General features: G+C 34.0%; 1 long non-coding RNA gene and 1 pseudogene across 4 annotated transcripts in view; one reads left to right on the top strand and one right to left on the bottom strand.

Moving 5' to 3' along the window:
* Positions 1 to 5,366: 5,366 nt before the first annotated feature.
* Positions 5,367 to 10,126, bottom strand: LOC122229194 (annotated as a pseudogene).
* A 177-nt stretch (positions 10,127 to 10,303) lies between these two features.
* LOC122213422 overlaps positions 10,304 to 25,144 on the top strand; it is a 263,719-nt gene continuing 248,878 nt past the window's right edge. For all 4 annotated transcript variants that reach the window (XR_006199504.1, XR_006199502.1, XR_006199508.1 and 1 more), the window contains exon 1: positions 10,304 to 10,449. This is a non-coding gene — a long non-coding RNA (uncharacterized LOC122213422). The remainder of the gene's footprint in view (positions 10,450 to 25,144) is intronic.

Genomic DNA, 25,144 nt, shown 5'->3' on the forward strand with positions numbered 1-25,144 from the left:
CTCAGTCCCACAACCCTGGGATCATGACCTAAGCCAAAATCAAGAGTTGGAAACTCAACCAACTGAGCCACCCAGGCACCTCTAATTTTTGTATTTTAACATTGTATCCTGCAACTTTATTGAATTCATTATTCATCATTATTAGTTCTAAATTTTTGATGAGTCCTTAGCTTTCTATATACAAGATCATGTCTTCTTTCCAAAAAGACAATTTAACTAATTCCTTTCTGATTTCAGTGACTTTTATTTATTTTTCTTGCCTAATTGCTCTGGCTTGAACTTACAGTATTATGTTGAATTGAAGTGATGAGAGTGAGTACACTTGTTCCTGATCTTGGAGGAAAAGCTTTTAGCTTTTCACCATTGAGTATGATGTCAGCTTGGGTTTGTCACATATGGAATTTTTTATTGACATTTAAAAAAATATTTCATAGTTGCCCCATATATGGTGCCACTGGTGGCTTATTATATGTAAAGAAAAGAATGAAAATAAAAGAAAAGCCTCACAGTAAGTCTCATCATCATGTAAATTCAGAGGACTGAGGAAGAGAAGATAGTAAAACTTGGGGAGAAAAAACAACTTCTAATATCAAAAATACCACAGAATTCTCTATGGTAACTCTGGAATCTAGAAGGAAATATTTAACACAATTTTAATGGAGGAGGGTGAAGAAACATAAATAGACACAGGTTTCTATATATCATTTGAACGGGTAGAGTGACAACACACAGTAGACTGTGTATCTGTTTGTATAGATTTTAAGTGGTTGTTCTATTATTATTGGCTAGTATTATTGGCTAGTAATTAAATTACTAATTAAATTAAAAGAAAATTAAAGTTGAAGAAAGTTTAGGTAGTCCAAAATAAGGTAGGTAAAAGAAAACAGAGAAACAAAAACTAGAACACACAGCAAAACAAGCTGACTTAAATTCTAAAGTATTAATAATTACATGAAATGTAATTTTATTAAATACCAATGAAAAGAAAAAGATTGGCAGAGTGAATTTGAATACATACTCCAAGTATCCACAAAATAAACTCACTTCAAATAAAACAATATAATCCAATTGAAACTAAAATGATGGAAAAAAACGTATAACATGCAAATATAAATTTTAAAAAAAGCTTGAGAGGTCTTCAAATAAAGTAGTCATCAGAGCAAATAAAATTACCAGAGACGTTAAGGGATATAATATTATGATGAAAGGGACAACCCTTCAAGAAGACATAGCTGTTCTATATATGTACCGAGCATTCAAGCTGCAAAATACAAAGCAGTTTTATGTGGATTCAGCTGCTGATTATATGCTATTTAATATAGACAATCAAAAATTTATAATTATTGATTGTATCCAAATATTCAAATATTTATATAATTTTCCTCATGCATTAATTATGTGGTAGTGTTGTTTTATTCTGGGTACTTGATTTTTTTAAAAAATAAAAGCAAAGCAACATTTTCAAAGATCTCTGGTGTTGAGCTGTCACCTGATTTACAGTAGTTGCAGAATTCCTGGACAGTTAGAAAGCTTTTTCAGTAAAGGTACCAACTTCAGAAAATGATGTGAAATAAGTGCTTTTAAGAGCTAAAAGCAGCGGCCACATGGAACAAAAGAATGAATGGTGAGGGTTCTGTATGATGTTCATATTGAAGTTCTATTCTTTTATAGTTCAACAGATCAAATGTGATGAGCCACTTGTTACTAAATAAAAGGACATGGGGCTTTCACTTTCACAAAGCCAAAGAATCCAATTGGTCTTTCTTTTATAAGTACTACGAGGGATTAAATATTTGGATTGAAAAAAAAAAAAAAGAAAAAAGAAAAAAGCAACATCCTAACTTCTGCCACCAGCTATGGGTTGTCAGTTACTAATGCCCTACATAAAATAAAAGGCACCTAAAGGTGCTATAGTATTGTAATTTCCCATTTTGTCACCAAGAGATGAAGTTCTCTTAGATAAAATCTGAATAAGGACACCTGATTTTTTTTCCACTATCTTCTGATTCTGAATTTGTCAACTGAATAAAGCATACTACAGTTTCCATTATTATCTCTGTGAGATTAAATTTCCTTAACTGTAATAGTTTATTCTTCTAAGTTCATGTTTTCAAATCTTAGAATAGTCTATATATTATCCTTTATAAAATATGTAATAAATATTACCGAATATCTTTGTAAAATATCCATGTTTTTGCCCTCTTTCTCTATTCCTCAGTCCAGCATCCTCTCTGACCTCCTTGCTGATTCTTGAACACACCTTATAACCTGACATACAAGTAAATATCACTCTACTTCCAATACTCTATAATTGTAACTTTCTCCTCTTCCCAGTATTGCTGAACTCACTTTCTTTGCATCTTGTCCTACAAGACACTTTATCTTCAATATAAATTTTTATAATATTTTTTTATTTTTTAGCGTTTGATTATTTTTGAGAAAGAGAGACAGAGTGTGGGTGGGAGAGGGGCAGAGAGAGAGGGAGACACAGAGTCCAAACAGACTCCAGGCTCTGAGCCAGCACAGAGCCTGACACGGGGCTTGAACTCACAAGCTGTGAGATCATGACTTTAGTCAGAGTCAGATGCTTAACCGACTGAGCCACCCACGTGCCCCATCTTCAATATATAATATTTTATTTATTACATCCATTTTGCTTATTGTGTATTTCCCACTAACGGAAGGTAAGTTACTTGAAGGCAGGGGTGTTCACCTATCTTGATCACAGATACAGATCTAAGTCTCCTCTACAGTTCCTGGCATATGATGGGTACTCATAAAATACATTTGAATGAATGATGTTGTAAAATATAATATACTCATTTGAATGGATTATAGGAAAATGTTTCACTTAGAGTCCTGCTTCGTATTTTGCATAACCTGCATCTGTCATGTCTTCTGTAAACAATAATGTGTTTAGTGTCTTCTCCTCTTACTTGACTTAATATTTTTGTTACTTATCTTCCCATAAACTGCAAAAGAACAAATGACTAACATAGCTTTCTTAAATATAAATAATAATATATATGGCCAAGTCACACACAGTCTCTATCACAACTTCAAGAGCTGTTTAAAATGATAGAGCTATACTGTATATTTTAAGATCATTTGCAGATCTAAGGTTTGGGATCATTTATATATACATTTATATGTAATGCAAGTATTATAAATCTATTGTATATAATTACAGCATGTAAATAAATACATATTTATAATTTTGATTAAAATACTAAAATATCTTTATAAGAGAACTATTTCATCTATAGCATTGTACTGGGTATCTATTTGAGATGAAATGTTTAAGTATGCTTCCATTCATAAACTCAGCATATATGTATTGAGTATCTACTAAGTGCTGAGCATTTGACTATGGTACAGAAGCACACAAGACAGACAAGATTACTGTCCTCATGAAACTCTTATTTGGAGGGATTAAAATAAAAATATTTGGAAATAAAATAAAAATAAATGGAAATTTCATTATAATAATATAAAATTCAGATACAAAAATCTTTTTTTCCCAAAGGAGAAATGGCTAAAACTAATGTTTCTAAGGAGATATACTATTAGTAGATGGATTTTTGAAGGATAATGTAATATATATGTACATTTTATTAGAATAAAATGACACAATATTTTTGCTTCTTTACAGATAGTGTTGTGGTTATTTAATCACTTTAAAATTTCTTTTTGAGATTGCAATATCGTGCTGCCTGCTGTCCAATGCCTAAAAGAAATTGCTTCATATATTTTGTTGTTTCATTTTTGATTATACATCGAGGGTTATTGAAATACCAATTATTCCATCATAGCCAGAAGAAGAGGTATCTACTTTTTCATAAAATAAAATTTTATGTAATATTGTTTTTGTAGAAAAAAGTGTACAATTTTTGAAAAATGTTTCAAAACTACAGAGTAGACATGAAGAAGCCATGTTATTCTGACAAGTAAAGCCACATGAAGTACAGATAGTTTCATAGAAAGGTGACCTGGGGCAGGACAGATCCAGTAATAGACCATTTGAGAAGCAGTTGAAGTTATATAAACAAGAAATAATTAGGATGTCAAAAGGGCAGTAGTTGTAGGAATGAAAAGTAATAGCATGTTCAATATTATAATATAAAAATGTAATATAATTTGTCATTTCCAGTATATTTCAGCATTTGCGATATACAAAACTATAGTGATTTGGAAATGCCTGGAGCAGGACTGTGTTGTCATAAGACTATTTATATTAACACAGAGCATGGAATTTTAAACCCAACTAATAACCGTGACAGTTCTAAAGTCCCTTAGGGTTCCCAAATTGTTAAAAATGTTTCCTCAGTCCTTATGCTATTCCATGAGTCTATATATTGCAATTTCTCTTTATAGGCTAATTAGAGAAGTAAGATTTACAAAGGACCAGAGGTCAAATCAATGTGGTAGAACACTATAATTTGTTTCACTGGGTCATACTGGTGAGTTGTGATCAAGAGTGAGAAAATTATGGTTGAAACTATTTTTGGTGACAGGTTAACACTCAGAGGATTAGAACTTTAGATAAGCCACTCTGCTAAAGTAAGCAAGTGAGCAGGTCATTGACCAGTACATAATTAATGTTATGGGCTACAGGTATTGACAAATGAAGATATGAGCCCACTAGTTTCTGAGAAGTTACAGATCCAGGGCTCATGACTTTTACTCCAGATACTATCACAATGCCCAATTCATAGTTTGAATGCAGTACATTGTTGCTCACTATCAAATAAATGCTCTTTCTCTCCTAAAAAACAAAACAAAACAAAAACAAAAAGACAAAAAGGTCCAATGAGAGATGCGAATCACATTGTTAGAAAAGGTTCATATTTTCCTAATAGCTGTTCTCCTCACTGGATATTCATGTAACAAGTACTAGGTCAATTGGATTATATTTGGGATTACTCAAACTTCTTTGTGTGACCTGGTGATAGCCGTTCTTAGTTAAAATGATGATAAGGTTGTGTGTTTCTTGGAATGAAAAGGTCCCTTTTTTGTAATAGCTATTAAACCTGGCAGTACAAGATCAGTGAATTCATGGTCATGAGCCCATTCCTGCATATCTTTTTTCTGTAAAGTAGGTCCCCTGTGCAATTGAAGTATTATCTGATGCCAATAGGTCAAATAAATCTTTGGATACACTGAGGCTGTGCATATATATGTGTATATATATGTCTATACATATATATACACATATATATGCATATACATGTATATATGTACATATATGTATGTATATATATGTATATATATGTATATGTATGTATATATATGTATATATCCAGATACATACCTAATCTTTGAGAATAAACCAGTGGTCCTTTATCATCAAGCTGCTGTTGGTTTCCTCAGGAGATGATGCCATAGCCTGCAACTGTTTCTCTTCCTAGCAGATTGAACACTGGCTTAGCTATAGTGAGACTAGCAGTGGTAATACGAAAGCATGAGCCAATGCTGTTGGACCCTGGCATTGCCTTCATGGCTGCTACCATGGCCACTTCCTTCATGTGCCTGCTATGCCAAGCTGGCAGTTGCCAATTACAAAGGCTTTCAAAAGCCCCTTTGCTGGGTCATTTTGGCTTTTTAGTGGATTCGTCCTTTTTCAGAGGTGGACACATACTGGTTGAACATAATATGTGACACATTTTTACATCATTTGCCTATGTATAAGACCTCTTTTTTTTTTCTCAATATTGCAATACTTTATCGATCCAGGATCCTGAATAACTTCTCTATTTTCTATTGTCTGTGACTCTATTTTTATTCTCTCCTGAGGCCACTACTCTGTCCATGTAGAGTGGATGACCATGTTCACAGTCTGAAGTTATGCCCAGTGAGATTTTCCTTTGTCACTACTTTTCAAGGCTAACCATTATAGTAGTATAATTCAATTGTTATTGGTTTTGACTTGCACCCTCATACTGAGACAAACCATCAATAAACCAAATAAGGATTTCTTATCCTCTTTTGTCTAGTCATAAGAGAGCCCCATAGACACAAGATGAAGAAAGGACACTGGTGCCACAATGGTGGATATCATGGGCGTGTAGGCTTCCTGCACATGTGTCTGACTTGTGTACTCTACCACTCATTGTAACGCATTACACATATAAAACTTCACTCATTATTAGTGTTTCATTGATGTTTATGGACTATGCAGATAGTTCATATCTCTTCTGACTAATTGATGGCTAAGATGGAAGAGCTAACAGAGCACTGGAACAAAACTGTCAGTTTCATTTACTCCATGTGGATGTGAACTGGTTTTATTTATATTTTCTTAGAGGGAGAGAAAAGAGTAAATTTTTCAGATCAGCCACACATCCTATGACTGAGGCTATATTAAATTTTAGCAAAGGTATTTGAGGTTTGGACTACAGTTAGGTTGAACTTGCAGTAGGATACAGACATCATCCAGTACCCATCCAGCACCAGTCAGACTGGTGAATCAAAGGACCACTATCCTTGCCCCTTGTAAATTATTGAGGGTAACAATGTGTTTTCTAAGCCACATGGGATGCAACATAAAATTTTTGAATTACTTTCTTATCCAGGAAAGAGTAGTTTCTGAAGACTTGCCCTAAAATTTCCTTCCAAGATAATTCTTCGGACTAAAAAAAAGTAGTGATAAAATGGCAACCATATCCTCAAGATAAGGTCTGTAGCCAGCCCCTTGGCCAGGATCTATTTATTACCTCCCCTCCTCACATATTTACCAAATATACTCCATATACAATAGAGAAGGGGCACAATGATATGATAATGCTTTAGGTCTCCAGGTGCTAGTGTCAACACAGACCCTATTTCTAACATATCTCAACCTGTTTGGCAATCTACTCCCCAGTCCACAGTTACCAGAGGAAATGACTAAGGGATTCTTTAGTGAAGGACTAGTGTATCCATTTTGCGTGTAATAGATAAGGTTTTGCACGGTCCTTTCTCCTGCATAACTATCTCTTCCAGCAATGGTTTCAATGTCTGATAACTGGCTTAACACTCGAATCTTGGCAAGGGGTCATGACTCTTAAAAGGACTAAATGTTTTCAGCCACCTGAGCTCCCATCCTTGATTTCTTCTGTTAGCACAAATTGAATAGTAACTTGTTGGCTGCCCACCTGTCTTTTTCCTGAGGAGGTTGTGTTCCATAGCATATGGTTGTAAACTGTATTCATTATCCTTTTCATGCTACATCCTCTTGGCTATTACTTAAACCTTGTCAGTCATTATTATGATTGGTTGTAATCACTTCTCTTCTGGTGGTGAAACACTTAAGCCTGGCCTCTATTTTCTTGCTATTAGTGAGACAAGTTCTTTTTTTCTTTTCTCTTTTCTTTTTCCTTTTCTTTTCTTTTCTAACATACATAGATGCTATATACATATAAATGTTTCTTTATTGAAGCAAGATTCCTGACCAGTATAGAGTGATGCATTTATTAAACAGAAACCAGTGCAGAAACTACTACATACCACCTGTCTAGACAGGTTTTGGTTACATTGTACCTATTGATGGAATAGTCCCACTAGTAAAGTTTTATATGTCAAAAAGCTTTGAATTTGAGCAAGGTGTCCATTAATTCACCTCTGAAAAAGTTAAGTGGCATTTAATTTTGGCTAATATATTTTATAGCATTAAAAAGCTTATGCTTAGCTTAAGCTAAATTTCTCAAAATGTTATTCTATGCACAATAGCCCTTAGCAGACAGAGTCTGTCATTGCATCCAAATTCACACAGATGAGTCTCATTTGAGAAATATATGCTAAATAGCTGGTACTTAGAGACAAAAATACTTATAACTTGAGTTTCTTATAGTCAACACAGACTTCTTCCTCTGAGTGTCTGTCTTGGCCACATTTCAGAGTGAAAGTGAAGACATACCAGCAGTGTCCCTGTGTAACTTGGAATTAAATCACCAGATCTGTCTGATGGTGAAGGTGGCACTATTACCAGGTAAATAAAGGCCCATTTAAAAAAAAGCCAATTTGATGGGGCACCTGGGTGACTCAGTTGGTTAAATGTCTGACTTTGACTTAGGTCATGATCTCACTGTTTGTGGGTTTGAGCTCCGCATCAGGCTCTGTGCTGACAGCTCACAGTCTGAAGCTTGCTTTGGACTCTATGTCTCCCTCTCCACCTCCCCCAACATGCTCTGTCTCTGTCCCTGTCTCTCTCTCTTTCTCTCTAAATAAATAAATAAATAAATAAATAAATAAATAAATAAATAGAAATTTTTAAAGCCAATTCAAGATACAAATCAAGGATGGATACACTATACTCAGAACTGAATTTTGATGGATCTGGTATCCTAAATAATGTGGTAAGTTTTAGAAACTGATGGCAAATTTTACCCATGATGTTCTCAAGCTGAGAAGACATTAATCCATTGATTCAAATCCCTTTACTGCATCCACATAGCTCTGAGGTCATCCTGCAAGTCGGGAATCAAAAACTACAGAGTTAGGGTAACAAAGTTTGACAATATGTTATACAAGTCAAATTTGCAAAGACATATTAAGTATATCTGTTCTGAGAGGAAAGCATCAAATTCTTTGTGTACATTTTGGTAGTTTTATTGTAACAAAGACCTGGTACACTTCTAATGTTTAAAACTGAGCATCATCTTTCCTATCTAGTGAAACAAAAAAAAAAATTAAAAATAAATAGGAACAAAATTACGGTAGAGTATGTCTATTTCAAGTAAGATTCTACAGATTCTACTGATTTGTCAATTGGGTGGCAAGGTTCATGTCATCATTAAGAGAGAATTTGATTTCAAAATTGTCATTTTAAACTGCAAGGATGTCAAACATCATAATTTAACATGCCAAAGAAAAAAACCATGTTTTAAAAATGCCCACTTAAACCACCCAAATATCTCAAACCCTCCATTTGCTGACCTTCTGTAACCCCAGTTTTTGAGTTTTTTTCTTCCTTTCTTTCTTTCTTTCTTTCTTTTTTGTAATCAAGGGAAAGAAGACAAATACACGTTGGTAAATGATAACTGTCCATTTTCACATAGAGAGGCAGTGTGATTTCTGAGCCCAATACACAGAGGAAAGAGAAAAACAGAGTTCTATGCACTACTGTACAGGAGCCTCGTATCCTCCAGATTCCAGCAGAAATAAGGAAGCAGAGGGATTTCTTTTTTCCCATAGAGCAGGGTGGTGTAAATTCCATAGTTTTTAATTGAGACAGGAAGAGATAAAAACGAATTTGGAACAGGAAGGGGTAGAGATTCTATTCCCACTCTATTCTGCTCAAGGTATACCCCACCCCTAAATAAGTAGAGAACCATGATAAAATGGAAAGAAAGGAGACCTCAAAAATAGAGTCACAAGGCACAAGAGGAAGAAGGAATGAAAGAAACAAAAACAATTGTGACTCATTTCTCTCATCATTCATGTCAGAAACTATATTGTAATGGATTTGGCCAAGTAACTCTTTGATGACCACTCCTAACTCATTTGCACCTGCATCAGAATGGTCAGTAAACCAGGGTAAGAAAGGCTCTGGTTCCTCATGCTGTCTCTTCCTGGGTTTATTTTGTGTTTGACATGAAAATTTTGGTCAGATCCTTTCCAGATTTCCATTTGATTTCAGCGGACTTTGAACATGGATTACTACTCTCATTCATATGAAATTCTTTGGAGAGAACTTTATTTTGGAAGTAAGGGTTTTCATCAAAACAAAAATCTATTCTGTAACCTGATTTAATATCTCTAAATTCTGTCACTTTTACTCTTGTATAAAAGTGCCTCCCCAAGCAGGCAGACAACATCCAACTTGTGGATGTTGACAAATGCGATTCCCCCCAAATGTGGGATTATGGTGCTTAATTCCAGCCTCTTCTGGGGAAAAAGAAACAAAAAGAAAAGAAAAGAGAAGAGAAGAAAAAAGATTGTCAGAGGTTTTTTATATTTTTGTTCTACTTTCAAAATCTCCTTACTGGCTTGTTCATTAAATCTTTTTCATTTGTATTTCATCAGTATGTTCACTTGCTTTTTACTGTTCTTTTTCGGAGGTCTTTATTCCAGTGTGGCTGGAGCGGAGCTCCTTTTTAGCGACCCTGATGGCGGTGCCTACCTGGTGCTGTTCTTCATGGGGTTTGAGAGAAGTGCAGCAAGGAGGGGACAAGAAGGGAAGGTGAAAAGGGCGGCAGCTTCCCTTAGCCACACTGCCACGCGTGCGATTCGGCCCCGCCTCCTCCCGGGCGCTGGCTGCGCGCGCAACCCTCCCAGCCTGCCCTGCGGCTCAGGGAGGAGCACCGCGTGCCGCTAGCCTGGTTCCTGCTGTTGGAGGTTTGGCGACAAAGTGACAGCTGGCCGGTTTGGCTCCTCCCCTCAGTCCCCGGCGCTCTGGCTCTCCCTGTTTTTCCTCTCCTAGGAACCACCTCCTCCTCACGGCAGCAGCGAGGGGTCCTGTGTTATCTTAAAGTAGGTGTTATTTCTCTTAATTTTGAAAAATTAAGTGTTTTTATCGGAGTAAGAAAACTTAACATGAGGTCTACCTCTCAACAAATTTTAAAGTGTACAGTACAGTATTGTTAACTATAGGCATAACATTGTAAAGTATAGTTCTAGAACTTATCTTGAATAAGTGAAACATTATAGCCTTTGAACAGCAACTTCCCATAATCCTTCTTCCAGCCCCTAGAAACCACCATTTGTTTGTTTCAGAGTTTGGCTATTTTAATACTTGATACAAATGGAATCATTCCTGATTTGCCTTCCTGTGACTAGCTTATTCCACTTAGCATTATGGCCCATAGGTTCATACATGTTGCTGTAAATGGTGGGATTTCTTTTTTGTGTAAGCCTGAATAATATTTTGCATGCAAATGCCACATTTTCTTTATCCATCAATTCTTCCATGGTATCAAAAGTTCAGAAACAGCACAAAACCAGTGAATCACCAAAATGGAATTTGTTGAAGCTTATTGCGCACACACCAAAAAGATAGTTTGTGAATTGAGAGTACTCAAGCCAAAACATGGAATAAAACTCAGGGGTATGTTGTTATAAAGCAGCTTATATAGTGAGAAGACATTAAATGTTTATTCTTTACAGAGATTGGTTATAATATTGTAATTTCCCAAAATGATAGGTAAATTGGTCAGTAATTACCTTATATTAACCTTGGGAGACAGTGTAAGTTTTGCCCATGATTTCCAGAGGCATAAATAAGAAATGACCCAGGTCAAGCTAGTTTTGCAAAGTAAGTTAAATTGGTTTTATCTGCTCATAGAGTTTTCAAGTTTGTTTTGATTTTAACAGTGGATATTTGGGTTGTTTTCATACCTTGGCTATTGTGAATAATGCTGCAGTGACCATGGGAGTGCGGGACTTGAATTCAATTCTTTTGGATACATACCCAAAAATAGGATTGCTAGAGCAAATGATAGTTCTATTTTTAATTTTTTTCAGGAAGCACCATACTGTTTCCCATGGTGGCTATACCGTTTTATAATCCACCAGCAATATATATGGTTACAAATTTCTCCACATCCTCACCAACACTTGTTATTTTTTTATTTTTGATAATAGCTGGCCTAAGAAATGTAGAATGACATCTCATTATGTTGTTGATTGCCATTTCTCTGATGACTAGTAATATTGAGCTTCTTTTTATATACTTGTTGACCATTTGCATATCTTCTGCAAAGGAATGTCTATTAAGATTCTTTGCTCATTTTTTAATCGGGACGTTTGGCTTGTTTTTGTTGTTTTGGGGGTTTTCTTCTGTTTTTTGTTTGTTTTTGCTATTGACTTGAGGTCTTCTTTATGTGTTTTGAACATTAACCCCATATGAGATATATGGTTTGCAAATATTTTCTTCCATTCCATAGGCTGTCTTTTCATTGTGTTTGTGGTTTTCTTTTCTTTGTAGAAGCTTTTTGCTTTCATATAGTTTCATTTGTCTATTTTTGCTTATAACGTCTATTCTTTTAGTGTCATATCCAAGAAATCATTGCCAACAAGAATAATGCCATAAAGTTTTTGCCTATGTTTTCTTATAGAAGTTTTATACTTACAGGTTTAATGTTTAAGTCTATAATCCATTTTAGGGTGTCTGGGTGGCTCAGTCGGTTGAGCATCCGACATCGGCTCAGGTCATGATCTCTTGGCTCATGAGTTCCAGCCCCACATTGGGCTCTGTGCTGACATCTCAGTGCCTGGAGCCTGCTTCGGATTCTGTAGCTCCCTCTTTCTGTGCCCCTTCCCTGCTCACTCACACTCTGCCTCTCTGTCTCTCTGTCAAAAATAAATAAACATTAAAAAAAAAGTCTTTAGTCCATTTTGAGTTGATTTTTTGTGGATGGTATAAGACACCAATTTCATTCTTTTACATATGAGTATCCAGTTTTCCAGCACCATTTGTTGAAGAGACTTTCCTTTCTCTCTTATGGGTTCTTGACACTCTTGTCAAAGAAGAATTGACAGAATATGCCTGTCTCTGGAACAGTCCATGAACTTGGGGCATTCTCTATTTATTTGTGTCTTCTTTAATTTCTTTCAGCAATGTTTTATAATTTTCAATTTACAAATCTTTTACATTCATAATTATATTTACACTGAAGTATCTTATTCTTTTCAGTGTTATTGCAGGTAGGATTTTTTCTTAATTAAAATTTTTTTTTTTAGGATTTTATTTTTTATTGTTGAGAGAGAGTGAGCGAGCGAGCAGGTGAAGGACAGAAAGAGAGGGAGACACAGAATCCAAAGCAGGCTCCAGGCTCTGAGTTGTCAGCACAGAGCCTGATGCGGGCCTTGAACCCACAACTGTGAGATCATGACCTGAGCCAAAGTCAGGACGCTCAACCGACTGCACCACTCAGGTGCCCCAGATTTTTTTTTAATTTTTAAAAATTTTCGTAATTTTCTAATTTTCAGTTAGTTGATTTTGATGTATAGAAATGTAACTGATTTTTGTATGTTGATACGGAATCCCGTAACTTTACTGAATTCATTTATTGATTCTAACCCTTTTTTTATTGAAGTCTTTAGGGTTTTCTATATACAAAATCATGTCATCTGCAAACAGAGGTAATTTAACTTCTTTCCAAATTAGGTATAATTTATTTATTTCTCTTGCCCAGTTGCTCTAGCTAGGATTTCCAGTACTGTGTGATACAGAATTAGTAAGAAGGGGTATCTTGCTTTGTTCTTGATTTTAGAGAAAAAGCCTTCAAGTTTTCTACATTGAGTATGATGTTAGTTGTAGAGTTTTCATATATGGCCTTTATTATTTTGTTTTAATTTTCTTCCATTCCTAGTTTGTTGAGAGATTTTATAATAAAAGTATTGAATTTTTGTCAAATATTTTTTTTGTATCTTTTGAAACGATCATGTGATTTTTAACCTTCATTCTGTTAATTTGCATTTGCATGTTTGTTAATTTGCATTTTTTGAAGCATCTTCACATCCCAGAGATAAATCCTATTTGATCATGGTGTATGATCCTTACAATAGTGTCAGTGAATTCAGTGTGCTAACATTTTGTTGAGGATTTTTGCATCTATGCTTATAAGGGATGTTGGATTTTGTCATCCTTTCTTCCTTCCTTCCTTCCTTCCTTCCTTCCTTCCTTCCTTCCTTCCTTCCAGTGTCTTTGTCTGGATTTGCTATCAAGGTAAATCTGTCCTCACAAAACGAGTGATAATATTTACTCCTCTTCATTTTTTTGGCCAAGTTTGAGAAGGATTGGCATTAAATCTTCATTGATGTGTTTAGTAGAATGCAGCAGTGAGATTTTTCTTTGTAGGGAGGTTTAACTAGTGTTTCATTCTCCTTACTCATTATTGATCTGCACATTTTTCTTTTTTATTTCTTCACAATTCAGTCTTGGTAGGTTGTGTGTTTCTAGGAATTTATCCATTTCCACTAAGTTGTCCAATTTGTTGGTATACAGTTGTTCATAGCAGTTTCTTGTGATCCTTTTATATTTCTATGGCATCAGTTGTAGTGTCTCTTCTTTTATTTCCAATATCTTTTGAGTTTTCACCCTTTTTTCCCAGTTTGGCCAAAAATTTGTCTATTTTTTAATTTATCTATTTTGTAAGCTTGATATTTTTCTATTTTTCTGTTATCTGTTTTATGTCTGTTCTGTGTAAAATTTTCTTCTATTAGCTTTAGGCTAGTTTGTTGTTCTTTTAGTTCTTCAGGTGTAAAGTTAGGTTGTTTATTTGAGTTTTTTTTTTAATGTGGACATTTATCACTGTAAACTTCCCTTTTATACTGCATCTCATACATTTTGATATGTAATGTTTTCATTTGTCTCAAGATTTTTTTCTAATTTGTCTTGTGATTTCTTGTGTGTACTGTTGGTTTTTCAAGAGTGTGTGGTTTAATTTTTACATATTTTGAATTTTCATGTTTTCTTCTGCTGTTGATTTCTAGCTTCATTTAATGGTAGTTGGGAAAAGATTCCTGCTGTGATTTCAATCTTTGTAAATTTGTTAAGACTTTGTTTTTAACCTAACATGTGATCCGTACTGAAGAATGTTCCGTGTGTGGTTGAAAGGAATATATATGCCCCTGCCATTTGGGTAGAATGCTCTCTGAGCATATTTGTTAGGTCCATTTGACCTATAATGTTGTTCAAGTTCCCTATCTCCTTATTGGCTTTGTATCTGGATATTCTATGCATTATTGAGGGTAGTGTCTTGAAGTGTCCTATTATTATTGTGTGGCTGTCTCTCTTTTCATTTCTGGTAGTGTCTGCTTTATATATTTAGGCGCTGTGATGTTGGGTGCATATATATTTATAATTATAAATAAATTCATCTTCCTGGTGAATTTACCTTTTTATCATTATATAATGTTCTTTGTCTCTTGGGGCAGATTTTGACTTAAAATAATTTTTTTTTTTTTCTGATAGAAGTATAGCCACTGCTGCTCTCATTTGTTTGCAGTATTGATGGAATTATTTATAAGTGTTGAATTTAACATATTTCTACCCTTGGGTTTTGGAAAATGTCAAGCTAAGGCAGAAATCACAAGGAAAAAAGATATTAAGTAGATCGAGACAATGTGATAAATTAAGGATTAGAGAGATATCAATTTGAGTGGGATAGGCAAAATAATCACGATGGAAGAGATCATAGGTAGCATACAAGAGAAGAATCCTGCTTCATAGACGAAAGGATAAAACAGCTCAATGGGGAAATGCATTAAAATTCTATTACCATTTTGATTAAAAAGCCTATCTATTTATCTTTTCTTTGGCTATTTACCCTGACATTTAATTTAGCATAAGTTTAAAAAAGTAATACCAATATGGAAACTGACAGCTACTTTTTTGCCTGTGTTATCAGAACCCGAAAAGCTTTGTTGTGAAATATCATGTAGTACCCCCTTGGAGAATTCTGTCTTCATACGGCTTATTTATGTTTGTGCATGCTTTGAGTTACAGATGTTCAGCACACACACATGCACTGAATAAATGCATTATCATAAAACAGCAAAACTATTCTTACTCACAGATAGAATTGACTGCTTGTTGTTACTGGTTTCAGATGGGTACTATGCAAACCTTTGTAATAGCCCCTTTGATAATTTAGTAAACTTACTCATTTGAATACATTAATGTATCCAAGTACTGTTAAAGTATACTATATTTTCCTGGAGGGAAAGACCTGAGTCCCATCATTGTGGTTTTCTTAGAAATGTCAGCATATTGCTAAATCAATGAGTGCTTATTAAATGAATGAAAAGAAAGAATGAATAAAATTTTAGCTGTGACATGAAAACTTTGCCTTTTGTAATTTTCTTAAACTTTCTAATAATGCATTATTATTTTAAGTGGGTTTTACACTGGAATGATAATCATTTGGCCTGCATAGGAAAAACATAAAAGTACAGTCCAGAGTAGAAGGAAATTAAATATTCATTTCACATCTGTAACATCAGTCATGTTGTCAGACTGTGGTAGTGTTGAAGTGGGTCAAACACATCGCTTCTCGGCCTTTTGGCTAAGATCAAGTGAAGTGGGTAAAACAACAGTTTCCTCAGGTATTCTCCAAAATATGTCCACTTTTTTTTTAATGTTTATTTATTTTGAGAGAGAGACAGGGGAGAGGAGCATTAATGGGGGAGGGGCAGAGAAAGAGGGAGAGAGAAAGAATCCCAAGCAGACTGTGTGCTGCTGTCAGCACAGAGCTGGAAGCAGGGCTAGATCCCACGCACTGTGAGATCATGACCTGAGCTGAAATCAAGAGCTGGATGCTTAACTGACTGAGCCACCCAGGCATCTCAAAATATGTACACTTTCTAATTTGCTTTTCTACTATCTCTTTTTCCTGTATACTAACCTAGAGCAATATATTCTTGTTGGCTGAATTGGTATTTATAGTTTTGAATAATTTAGGAAACAAAGAGGTGGACTATATGACATTTTAAGCTGCTTCTATATCATATTTCCAAGAATGAAAAAGACAAATTATGGAAATGATAAAGAGAAAATAAAACTTTTAAAATATTTTTAGATTTTCATGTAATCTTATATTTTTAGAAAAGAGAAATGAATTTTTATGTTGAAATAAAACTGCAGTACTATTACAATATTTGAAATAGACCAGATGTTTATTTGGTTGGTTTATTAAAATTTGATTACTCATGGATATTATCACTGATAATTTGGCTTTCTATTCTATGAAAAAAAATTTAATGAACTGCAAAGTTTTCATTGAGCTTTGCAAATTGCTGGGAGTTGGATTCTCTCTAGAGACCTTGTCTTATCACAGCACATCAACTGAAAGTGTAAATATCTAATACACTGAACTGTCTACAACTGCACAGCCTCAGCAGTGTTAGGTCCAGGGCAAATTGTTAGAGAAATGGAGGAAGAATTTAGATAACTTGAATGGGATATCGTTTAGCATAGGACACATCACTCAGTTCACTCAAATATTTTTAAAAATACATTCAACAATAAATATAAAAGGTATATAGTTTTATAATTTCATGTTAACTTATGTTTTAGGAAAGAGAAATAAATTTTATGTTGATAAAACAGCAATGCTATTATAATATTTGAAATAGACCAGACATTTGTTTTGTTGGTTTTATTAAAATATACAAATTTGAGGAAATTACAGAACACACTCTTAAAAAATCAGTGCGTTCAAGAAGATATCACAAGGGAAATTAGAAAATAGAGACAAATTAAAATGAGAACACAGCATCCCAAAACTTATGGGACACAGAAAATGCAATGTCAAAGAGGAAACTTACAGCTATAAAACCTCACATTAAAAAAGAAGACAGGTCTTAATTTAAGGTGCCTGGGTGGCTCAGTCAGTTAAGCATCTGACTCTTGGTTTCGACTCAGGTCATGATCTCATGGTTCATGGGTTTGAGCGCCACATCAGGCTTCATTCTGACATTGCGGAGCCTGCTTGGAATTCTCTCTCCTCTCCGCCCCTCCCCTACTTGCTCTGTCTCTCAAAATACGTAAATAAAACTTAAAAAATAAATAAAAAAGACAGGTCTTAAATCAATAAACTATCTTTGTAACTTGTGGAAGTAAAGGAAGAGGAACAAACTAAATACAAAGCTAGATAAAAAGGAGGAAATAATAAAAATTAGAGCAGACTAGGGGCTCCTGGGTGGCTCAGTCGGTTAAGTGTCCTACTTCGGCTCAGGTCATGATCTCATGGTCTGTGAGTTTGAGCCCCGCGTCGGGCTCTGTGCTGACAGCTCAGAGCCTGGAGCCTATTTCAGATTCTGTGTCTCCCTCTCTTTCTGACCCTCCCCCGTTCATGCTCTGTCTCTCTCTGTCTCAAAAATAAATGCTAAAAAAAATTTAAAAAATTACAGCAGACTAAAATAGAGAAAACAATAGAGAGAATCAACAAAACCAAAAATTAGTTCTTCAAAAATATCAACAAAATTGACAGATTGTTACCTAGATTGACAAAAAAAAGAACACTTAAATTACTAAAATCAGAAATGAAAATGGAGACATTAGTATCTATTTTACAAAAATAAAAAAAATATATGAGATTATTTTCAAAAACGGTGCCAACAAATTGTATGACCTTGATGAAATGGAGAAATTTCGGTAAATACAAAAGCAAGAAAGCCTGAGGGCTTACACTTTATTTTAAAGTTAATACAAAGCTATGGTAATCAAAGCATAGTGGTACTGAGCCCAAAATTAACTCTTGCATATGTGGCTAAATGATTTTTGACAAGGGTACCAAGACAACTCAATGGAGAAAGGACAGTCTCTTCAACTGGAGAAAGCTGGATATCCACAGTGTAGAAGAAAAAGGCTGGATCCTTACTTAAAGTTACATACCAAAATTAACTTAAAATGGATCCCAAGCTCTTTTTGTAACACCTAAAACTATAAACGTCTTAGAAGAAAACATAGGGGAAAAGATTCACAGCATTGGATTTAGTAGTGATTTCTTGGATCTGATACCAAAGGCAAAGGCGTGCGCGTGTGCGCGCGCGCACACACACACACACACACACACACACACACATAAATAAATAAATAAATTAATTAATTAATTAAATAATTAGACAAATCAGATTAATGAAAATTTAAACAGATAATATCAACAGAGTAAAAGCCAACCTACAGAATGGGAGGGAGTATTTGCAAAGTAATAATGGGAATATTTGCAGAGAAATAATGGGACAGAATATTTGCAAATTGTATATCTGATATTACTATTCCGAAAATAGAGAAACCCCTAAAACTCAACAACAAAAAACCAAACACCTGCATTAAAAAATGGACAAAGTACTTGACTGTAAATTTCTCTAAAGAAGATATGCAAATACACACTAAGCACATGAAAAGATGTTCAATGTCACTAAATACTACAGAAATGACAATGAAGACTGTAATGAGATACGTCTTCATACCCATTAGGATCGGTACTATGAAAAACAGAAAATAAGAGTTGTCAAGGATTTGGAGAAATTGGAAGTCCTGTGCACTATTTATGAGAATCTAAAATGACACAGCTACTGTGGAAAACATTGGGGTGGCTCCTCAAAAAAGTTAAAAATAAATTTACGGAATGATTAAGTGATCCCACTTGTGGTATATACTCAAAATTTGAAAGCAGGGTGTCAGAGATATCTGCACTTTGATATTTATAGCAGGTGTATCAACTGTAGTTAAAGTGTGGAAGGAAGTCAAGTATCTGTAGGTAAATAGATAAGCAAACTGTGATGTATGCATACAATGGAATATTATTTAGGCTTTAGAAGAAGGAAATTCTGACACACTACAACGTGGAGGAACCTTGAAGACATTAGGAAATAAGTCAATCACAAAAAGACAAATACTGTATGTGTCTACTTATATGAGGTACTTAGTGTAATAAAATCATAGAGCCAGAAAGTAGAATGATGGTTGCCAGAGGCTGAGGAGAAGGGCGAATGGGGAGCCATTGTTTAATTTGTATAGATTTTCAGTTTTTTGAGATGAAAATAGTTTTGGAGATGGATGGTAGTTGATGGTTGTACTATAGTATGAATTTACCTGATATCACTGAATTATACACTTAGAAATGCTTTGATGATGAATTTCATGTTTTTGTATTTTATCACAATTTTTTTTAATTGAAAGAAAAAGATGATTAGGGAAATTTGAATAGGGAATGGTTATTAGGTGAAATCTACAAATTAATCATTGTGTTAGAAGTTTGACAATATTTTGGTTATGTTAGAAAATATTATGTTTTAATGATGAATACTGAAGTATTTAGGAGTGAAATGTCTTGGTATCTTTAATATACTTCAACACAACAATGAAATAAGATAATTGTGACATAATGTCAGCAACTGTTAAATCTAAGTGATGTGTACAGGTATTTATTATACTGTGCTCTCTATTTTTTGTTTAAACATCTCCATAATACAAATTTTAAAAAATATTCCATCATTTGTAGAGTTTATATACTCCATGAGTTTGTCCTTTATGTGTGTGTGTATGTATTATATGTTCATAGAAACAACGTGTTCAGAAATAAAACATGAGAGAAGTAAATACTATTTCTTATCACTCAAAGACAATTCTTGCTAATACTTTAACATATATCTTTAAATTTTTTTCTATGCTTATTTCATTTGGTTATGAACAAAACAATTTTTTTGTGGTAAACTCTTTGTAAATATCATTAAAATGTTCCATTAAACTTCCTTGTAATTATTTTCTGGTATATAGATAGAGAAACTCCCTGGAGTGGGATTGTTGGCTTAAAGAGTATGCATATTTGTAACTGTAATTGATGCTACCAGGTATATTCCTAAGAATGTTATAACACTACATGTATTAGTTCTTGATTTTTAAGGATGCAAATATTACATATTCTTGGTATTCAGACACATGATTTGCAGTGAAATCTTTTCAGTGTACATAAGACACTAGTGTTTCTGCCTGTAACAGATGCTGTTGCATTGCCCAGACACCATTTACTGGGCCTGGACACTAATTTCCCAGCAGTAATAGCTGTTGCCTGTTAGTAGCTCACATCTGCACCCTACTGTGGAGGACGGTGTTGGGCTGATAAGAACTATATTACTCAGAGATGCTTGAAAGATAGACTCTCTGGCAACCTTCATGGGTTATGGGCCGCAGTGGTCAATGACCAACCCAAAAGGTGATAGCTGTGCCAAACACGATTTTCTGGATATGATGGCTTTACGTAATTCACATAGGAGTATTGTCCCTGGATTTAGGGTGATGCTGGATATCTCCTAAAGTCACATTTTTGTTTAATTCAGGGTGGGTGAACTTTACCTCTATAGAGAAAAATAGTAAATATTTTAGGCTCTTTAAGCTATGTGATCTCAAGCTACAGGTATTATAACATTGTAATAGTGGCATAGAAACAGACATACAGAGCAGTGGAATAGAATAGAGATCCCAGAAATAAACTCATACCTATATGGTCAATTGATCTTCAATAAAGTTGTCATGGGGAAAGGATAGTTTCTTCAAAAAATGATGCTGGGAAAACTGGATATCCACATGCAAAAAAATGAAATTGAATCCTTAAATAGCAAACCTAAAATTGAACCCCCCAGAAGAAAACATTGGAACATAGGCAGAAGCTTTATGATACTGTTCTTGACACAGATTTTTTGGATAAAATACCAAATGAAAGATAAAAAAGGCAAAAATAGACAGTGGAACTACATTAAAGTAAAAAGCTTCTGCACTGAAAAGGGAACAGTCAACCTATGGAAAGACAACCTATGCAATGGGAGAAATTCTTTGCAAACCATATGAATTGCAAACCATACCACAAGTGTCCGAAATATTTATGGAAGCCAATGGCAAAAAAAGCAAATAACCTGATTAAAACATGAGGAAAGGAGTTGAATAGACATTTTTTTTTCTAAAGAAGACATATGAATAGCTAGCAGGTATATGAACAAAAAGCTCAGCATAACTAATTGTCAGGAAAATACAAATTAAAGCCACCATAAGATATTATCTTACACCTGTTAGGATGGCTTTTAGCAAAGCAAATAAAAAAAAATAATAATAAGTGTTAGGATCTGAAGAAATTGGAACCTTTACATACTCTTGATGAGAATGTCACATGGTGCAGCTGCCATGGAAATCTGTGTGGAAGTTCCTGAAAAAATAAAAAATAGAACTACCATGTGATCTAGTAATTCCATTGCGAAGTACATATCCAAAGGAATTAAAACCAGAATCTGGAAGATACATCTGCATTTCTGTGTTCACTGCAGCATTTTTCGCAACAGCCCAGATACGGAAACAATCTGAATGTCTGTAGCAAACTAATAGATACAGAAAATTTGACACGCACATGCACACTCATGTACACACAATGGAATCATATTTACCTTTGAAAAGTAAGGAAATCCTACCATTTTCAATAACATAGATGAACCTGTAGGATGTTATTCTACATAAAATAATTTAGCTATAGAAGGACAAGTACTGTATGACTCCACTCAGATGAGGGATCTAAAATAGTCAAACCCAGAAACAGAAGGTAGACTGATGCCAGGGAGGAGACAAAGATAAAGGAGTTTTTCAGTAGTGATAGTTTTAACAGAGGTGGAATTTTTTTTTCTACATTTCTTTTATAAATCTCTTATTTTCCAATGTGAGCAGCCACATGTTCAAATAAGCAAACATTATTTATTTGGTTGCCTTGGATTTATATTTTAAAATGTATGTGTTTTTTCCTGTTATATTGAGGCATGTAATGAGATGACAGTTGCTATTCACAAAAAGATAGACTGAAGTCTGGAAGACTCACTACCTCTTCCATGAGTTGTTAATGTAGCATGAGAATGTACATACAGTTTAGTGAAATGCCATTCCATATATCTTGTATATCCTATATAAACATATCATAGTTTTGTGAGATTAGTTTAGCTCAGCAAACCAGCAGTTTTCCTTTAAAAAATGTTGAACATAGCTGCTAAGATAAATTAATATTCTTTACTAGTTATAAGATTTTGGCAGCAAGTAGTAGGTTATTGGACCAACAGTGGCTCCCTTACTCAAGATATTCCATTATTTCACATTACAAAATATCTGGAGGAAGGGAGCTTGTCTCATGTTTATAATACGGCTGCTGCAGCTCAAGTCATCATGTCACACATTCCATCTTGAAGGTCTAGGCAAAAATGGATTTTTCTTTTCATATAAAACTAGTCTTATGTTTTTTCATCTTTTTATCTTAAATGAAATCTGTTCCAGAATTTTTCTATAGAATTATTCTTAGGACTCATCTAACTTGATCACACATATCCTATCACTTGTGATTAAAATACATCAAAAGATAGTGGACTAAAAAGATGGGTTCAGAGTGAAAATGCCTCTTCCTCATTTAGAAGAAAAGGTTAACATGTTATTTTAAATATTAAATTGAAAACGAAAGATCTAGAGTAAAATTGAGACAGGCATTTTTATAGTTAATAAATTTTGAATCCAGAGACTTAATCATTCTTCCCACCTACATCCCCCAAAGACTTTAATCCTAGTGTCAGGTAAATATAAATAGTTAATTATACATCTAAAACTTTCAGAAATATTTCTATTTAACATCACAATTTATTAGGATAAATGATTTTGATGTCATTTTATTGCTACATGGCAATATATTGTTAAATACAGAGGTAAGCAGATTGATGAAAGTCTTCCAACTTAAACATTAATGAAAATTAGAGAATAAGGCATGGACTCTAATTCCTTAATATAATCCTATATAATTCATGAATAAATAAAGCTCAACAATGGCTTTTTGAGGCAGACATAAGTTCATTAAAATATTCTTTTATAAAACAATATCTGTGCCAAGGCACATATCAGGGATTAGCTTTAGTTAAGGCAATTTCCCAAAGAGTTGTTTGCTTTCCTTCACAATATTTTATATTTTAATAGAGGCATATTGCAGACAGAGACTGAGTCAGAGAAATTTCAGTAACTTAAAGTCACAAACTAATGGGTAGTAGAGATGATGTTAAAATCTAGGCATGACTCATTCACTCTTTTCTGAGTATAAATTAGAATCTTCTCTTTTATCAGTACATTAACAATAAAAGTTGTTTTGTTATTAACTCTAAAGGAAAAAAGCCAGAGATATCTATTTTATCTTTTAAATCATCATTTCCCCCCCTAACGTCTCAAAATCTTCAGAGAGTGCTTGATGTTTTAAAACAGTGGTTTTTAAATAATGTTTTTAGGGCTAGCAGCCTCAGTATTACCTATAAGAGTATTAGAAATGTAGATTCATGGCCCCCAACTTGCCATACTGCAACCTGAGTTATCTGGGGGTGAGTCAAGAAATTCTTGTAACAAGTTCTCCATATGATTCTTAGGCATTGTAGAATCTGAGAACCACCATTTTAGTGTGTATGTTTTTAAGTAAATTTTATACTGACTCAACAATATTTTTAAGCTAATTTTAATTTTGGTTCCTTAATGAAGATTTACAAGTATTAGTTTGGATTTATTCTTCGGCATACAGTGAAATTCATCTTCTATCATGAGACAATTAAAAAATGTTTATTATTTCTGTTGGTAGTTTAGAGAATGGAATAAAATAATGCCAAGAAATTAGATTAACTCAAGAACTGCTCGATTGGCAGTAATTTTCATATATCATGAAAAATTAGAACAAAATTTACTCTTATGCAATTATTATACAGATATGTGTGTTTGTATATAAGACATATATCCACTATTTGATATATATATATATATATATATATATATATATATATATATATATGTATACACTCCCTTATTAAATCTAAAACAGTAATGATTGGCTTATGTAGAATTCTGTGTTTACAAATTTTTTTGGTTTGATTGCAATGTATTTAGGATTAACATTTTACCTTTGATGGCCTTTGTGGTCTGATTAGATAAAATTTCTTTGTTTTGCTATTTCTTACACATTTAAAAATGCTACAAGATATGCAAAATTAGTGTTCTTTTACATGATTGCTAACAAAGTTATTTGTGTTATAATGACTATGACTATTAAAGCATAAGGAACTTAGAGAAAAATCTACTCTATTTTCATAATTTATAGATAAGGTAATTTCAACTTCATTGAGTTTTAATTATTTTCCCAGATATCTTGAAGAGTTTAATCACATTGACTACACTATAAGTTCTCTTGTAAAAGAAATCATTTTACTCTCAGCTTCACTGGGGGACTTAGGGTCTTTAAGGAAAAGCAGTGTTTATGTGTGCATTTACAGCTTGGGGCTCAGGTTGGTTGTCTGAATGCAGGAAGTTTGCAATGTGTTAAGTCTGGACTGATTTTGATCCATGAATTGACTTGTGGAGAAATGTTGAGTTGAAATGAGTAAAAATAAATTAGTATAGGCCACCTTTTTTTCCCCCTCCCATGAATAAATTCTGCAAAAAGCCTGATTGAGGGAGATATATGGGGGTATGGGAGGATAAGGAGAGAAGGAAAGAGAAGCAAAAATACACGAAGAAGCTCATTAATGGAAAAATAGAGCACAGATTCAAGAATTTAACCACAAGTGCATTAACTATAGAAATTGACTTAGATCTTGAATGACCTCCTAGCTTAAATACTAATTAGAATTTTATTTAGGAAAATTCCTGCTATTCATAATACAGTTCTATAAGCTCACT

This window comes from Panthera leo, chromosome A1 (assembly GCF_018350215.1).
Source record: "Panthera leo isolate Ple1 chromosome A1, P.leo_Ple1_pat1.1, whole genome shotgun sequence".
Taxonomy (NCBI): domain Eukaryota; kingdom Metazoa; phylum Chordata; class Mammalia; order Carnivora; family Felidae; genus Panthera; species Panthera leo.